We start from the raw sequence: 4,749 nt of genomic DNA, 5'->3' as shown, positions 1-4,749 counted from the left end.
CAGGGTAGTAAATTGTTGTAGACATGTAGAAGAATCATTGCGAAAAGCCCTAGCTCCCATAATTCAGGGATGGGGACTTGCTGTTACCACTAAGTCCTTTAAAACATGGGGCAAGTGACAGGAAAGGAAAGCTATTCTCTTGAGGAAATATGGTATAGTGGGAAGGGTGCTGTACTTGGAGTCAGAAGAATTCCTAGGTTAAAAGTATTTTTTTTTCCATTACTTATTAGTTCTCTAATCCTGGGGAAGTAATTTATCTTCTCTTAGCCTCAGCATCCTTATCTGCAAAATGGGGTAGCAGTACTTACCTTACTGGAGGTGTTGCAAGGACCAAATGCATAAAAATGTGTGTGCAAGATACAAAGGGCTATGTAAGTGTTAGATATTTTGTATCCCAGAAAAGATGAGTTGGCTCAAGGTTGTGAATGAAATGAGTTCTGTGGTTATTCTCCTTGAGATAAGTATGACTATTTATATCACAGGTGATTTTTTTTTTACAAATTATTATATCATAAAAATGAAAGTTTTCTGGACATCATCAGGTGAGTTATTCAAATTCCCAGGGACTGTTACAATTTTGAATTAGTCCTCAGAGCATCTTTACTTCCTGTTCTGTGAAACAAGTAGGGAAATGCATCAAAAGACTATTCTTGGTGAAATTTTCTGTAAAGGTTCCAAAAGTTTAGAGGGACTGAGGAGGGAAAGCATTGGGGGAAGGAGAATGGACATTCTTTCTGGGCACACCTCTGAGATCCATCAAGAGAGCACATGTAGAGACAAGTCTTTGTTTCACTCCATGTTAACATATTTTAAGTCTAGTACAAAGGCAACAATTTGGAATATAATGATGAATCTGTAGGAAGCATCAAATGAAGTGTTTTCTAGGACTTTAGTTTGTCAAGAGGATATCCGGCTCTGCATTAAAAGCTGACTGAAAGAAATCATCTTAAATGCCACATACCATCACCTGCTAAAATTAACACAGAATAGACTCTTTGTCAAACCTACTCAATATTTGCTTTTTCTTTTAAGTTGAGCTGTTATATAAGATTTCTCAAGCTAGAATCTTCCAGTGTCTAATCTATACTCAAGGAGTAAATTAGGCTTTTTGTGAAGTTCAATTAACTTTTAGGGTGCAGTTACACCTTTAGTGTATGGAAGCACCTAAAAATGATCTCTTCTTTTTTTCAAGCTTAAAATGTTGATGTTTTATTTCACTTTTTAAGACAACAAAAGGATATATTATGAATAGTTTGTCATTATAAAGGCCTTATTGGGTCTCTGTGGATTTACTATATTTCTTTCTAATAACTAAAATGTAGCTGTAGACCAAATCACAGGGGGTTACCATGTATTCTTTGATAGTATGTGCAGCATTTTTACACAAAGAAAGTTTTATTTGTGCAAATTTGTTTCTTAGGGCCTATTTACACCTGCATGACAGCACATATCTTCCACTACAGTCTATAATGCTTCACAATGTCAGTTCTAGGTTGCTGAAAGTATTTCCACCAGTCTATGATCTGATAGGCCCTACCAAGCTGGAAAGGCTTTGCATTTAGTCATATACATGTGTCATCCACAGACCAGCCAAGCTAAGTTCAGAGAAGCTTAACAAACATCAAGAGGCTGGACATCTGCTGATGAATTTTTCTGTTAAAATGAAACAAAACAAAAACTCTAATAAAGAATCCAAGGCAGGCAGAGTTTCCCATCTTATTTGGAAGGAGTGCTCATACTGATGAAATTATGGATCATTTGAAGTCTAATATCACGTTCAATTCTATTCTAGCATCAAAGCAACCTTTTAAAAAAAAGTGAAAGAAACCTAAGAAGTTAATTTAACTTTTAAAAACATTACTTCTAATGCTACTTCCCTATATGGAATCAGTAATTTTAGTATTCTAGTAGCCTGAGAATACATTTACTCTTCTCACCTGGGGTCGATCAGAAGATCATTATAACCATCATCATCATCATCATTATTTTACCTAGCACTTTATGAGTTTCTAAACAAAACACTAACACCTCAATTTGAGAATCAAACTTCAGTGCAAAAAAAATGAGAGAGAGAACAATGTTGGGCAATAGTCAGCAATATCTACTTTATGCTGAAATCCCAAACAATTTCCAAAAATAAACAGGTATGTTGTTCAGGGTAAAGTAAAGGGTAGTTTAATATACTGAACCACATACTTCAACAGAAAACTACACAGCCTTCCTGATCAAACAAGAATGGTCCCAAGTCTACCTGCAATAGTTCATGTCTTGTAGGCAAATTTTCACACGAATAATGATTAAAGAGTCCTTGGTTTGCTCTTTGATTAGATTATAAAAATTATGCTATGTTGATTCTTGAGATTTTTTTAGCTCCTTCTCTTGCTAATCTATCAGCTTCTTCATTGCCTGCAAACCCTGAATGACCAGGAACATGCACCCATTTATGTCTATGCCTTGAATAAGTGTATCAAGCTTAACAAAGTCTTCTTTGTTAATGGCATCTTTTCCTGTGCTTGTTTTCCAGCCATTTCCCAGTCTTTAACCCAACCCGTTATACCATTTATAGTAAACACATTATTTGTGTAGAGAACCAGCTTACTGACGTTTTGATTCTGGGCTTGTTCTATTGCTTTACAGGCAGCATGTATTTCTGCTCTTTGATTCGTCCGTTGCGCAGAAAGTCTATCACCCACATTTAGGGGATGGCCGGGCCCCCAGTAAACATCGATGCCTGCTGGAGCTTTCCTCCTCCCATTACTGGAGCAGCAGTCATCTGTGTTACCCACAGCTGCATCTCCCATGTAAGAAAATGTTTCTTTGCTAAGTGAAGGCACAGAAACTGTTTTGCTTTGTAAGCTTTGCGCAAGGCTCTTCCTCCTCATTTTATGCCTCACAGGGTCTCTTGTTCGGTTTCACTTTGGGGTCCTGTGGGTCACTTTTGTTTTTCTGTTGAACGATCAGGGCTTGCAGTATTTCGGACAAAGGCCCAACCAAGCCTCACCTTCAGTAGCAAACTTCTGGAATCTGGCAGTAGGAAATCGGTTCACTTGTGCTTGACATTCACTCCAGGTGGTGAACACGCAGGTCTTGCGACTCCTCGTCACGGCGTACAGCATGCCGGCGCTCAGGCGGCGCGGGCCACAGCAGCCGAAGGCACCCGCGACAGCTCTAGGGACGGCGGCCCCGGGCCTCAGCATGGTCCGCTCTGGGGCATAGTGACCACGGGGAGGAGAGGACCAGGGCCGCAGCGTGGGCCCAGGTGGCCGCCGTGACATTCCGCTCCCAGGCTCGGGCTGCAGGTCCTAGCAATCCGCAGCCCGAGAGAATGATCTCTTCTATGTAAATATTCTTTCCTGACCTGGAAGAAGGAACAGTAACTTCTGCTGACTAAAGAACTCACTGAGCTAAACAATGAAAAGACTGAAGAAAGGATGAAGCCACTCTTAAGGAAAGGTCTTAATTTGCTATCTCAATGAGTTCTTCTGTCTCCTGGTAAAAGATATTCCCAACTTTTACAGGCCCCTATTACAGTTCCCTTTATTAAAAAAGGATGAACAATGTTTCATTAACCTTTCTTTACATTTTTGGGAAATTAAGTGTGACATAGTGGATAGAATGCTGATTTTGAAGTGAAGATCTGGCTTGGAAATCAGCCTCAAAGCTTAATAGCTATGGGAACCTAAGCAAGTCCTGAGCCTCAGTTTTTTCTCATCAATAACAAAAGAGATAAATAATATGTGTATGGGGTTGTTATGAGAACCAAGTGAGATAGTGTGTGTAGAGCACTTTGTAAAACTTGGAAGTCCTATAGAAATGCTAGCCATCATCAACCATCAGCTTAAGTGTTCATGCCCACCTTTTCATATGCCAGCTTTGCCCAGTTCAAGAATGAGCTCTCCTTATGAAACAGTGGAAAGAATACTAGTCTTAGTGTATAAAAAAATATGTTCAAATACTGCCTCTTATCCTTGTACTTCCATGACCTCAGGTAAACCACTTAACCTAGCTAAATCTTGCCTTCCTTATCTATAAAATGATGGAAATAGACTAGGTAACCTAGTTCTAAATCTAGTTGGGTTCTAAATTCACTACCCTCTCTAAGCTTTCCTAGATGAATATGGGTAGCAGGACACATGGTGTTCAGAATCTCCAAAAAATATTTTTCCTTAATGGTTAAAGCCAGGGGCGTGGCCCAACTTGATGATATGGAAAACTCCCACTCCCAAATGAGTCACCAATGCTTGAGGTGTAATAGCCACATTTTATTTTATTTTTTTGTCTTGGTACCAGTTTGACTCACTGGGTGCAGGAACTCATTGTCACAAATGGGCATTACTTTTCTTCTTGAGTGTGGGGAATCAGACCAGTATAGTACAAGAAGGTTTGAAATGTAAAATCCCATAGCTTTCCTGTTGCTACCTCCCGAAAGGGATTTAAGTGTTTGGGGCCATTTCTGGTATACCCCAAATAATGAAACAGCTTGTCTTCATAGGTCATGTGAAAAAGTTCAAGTCTCCTCAGTCTGTTTTTCTCTATCTGCTCTCTGGGGAAAATTTGACCCCTTACTTTGCTTGTGCCCTAGATCCTGTTCTCTCATATATCCTCTGGGAGTGTGCCTCTGATTATTCCTTCTCTCCAATCTTCATTCTTTTTCCCTCTTGACTACAAATGTTCTCAGTTTTCCACCCTTAAAATTGTTTCTGCCATCCCTTCAAGCTCTCATCCTGTATCTTTTCTCTTTTTCACAGT

General features: G+C 39.5%; 1 pseudogene; it reads right to left on the bottom strand.

The window, feature by feature from the left end:
• Positions 1-2,338: 2,338 nt before the first annotated feature.
• Positions 2,339-3,197, bottom strand: LOC118835371 (annotated as a pseudogene).
• Positions 3,198-4,749: the final 1,552 nt, after the last annotated feature.

The sequence above is a fragment of the Trichosurus vulpecula genome, chromosome 1 (assembly GCF_011100635.1).
Source record: "Trichosurus vulpecula isolate mTriVul1 chromosome 1, mTriVul1.pri, whole genome shotgun sequence".
NCBI classification, from domain to species: Eukaryota; Metazoa; Chordata; class Mammalia; order Diprotodontia; family Phalangeridae; genus Trichosurus; species Trichosurus vulpecula.
Note: the sequence above shows the minus strand (reverse complement) of the source record. Positions and strands in the feature narration are given on the sequence as shown.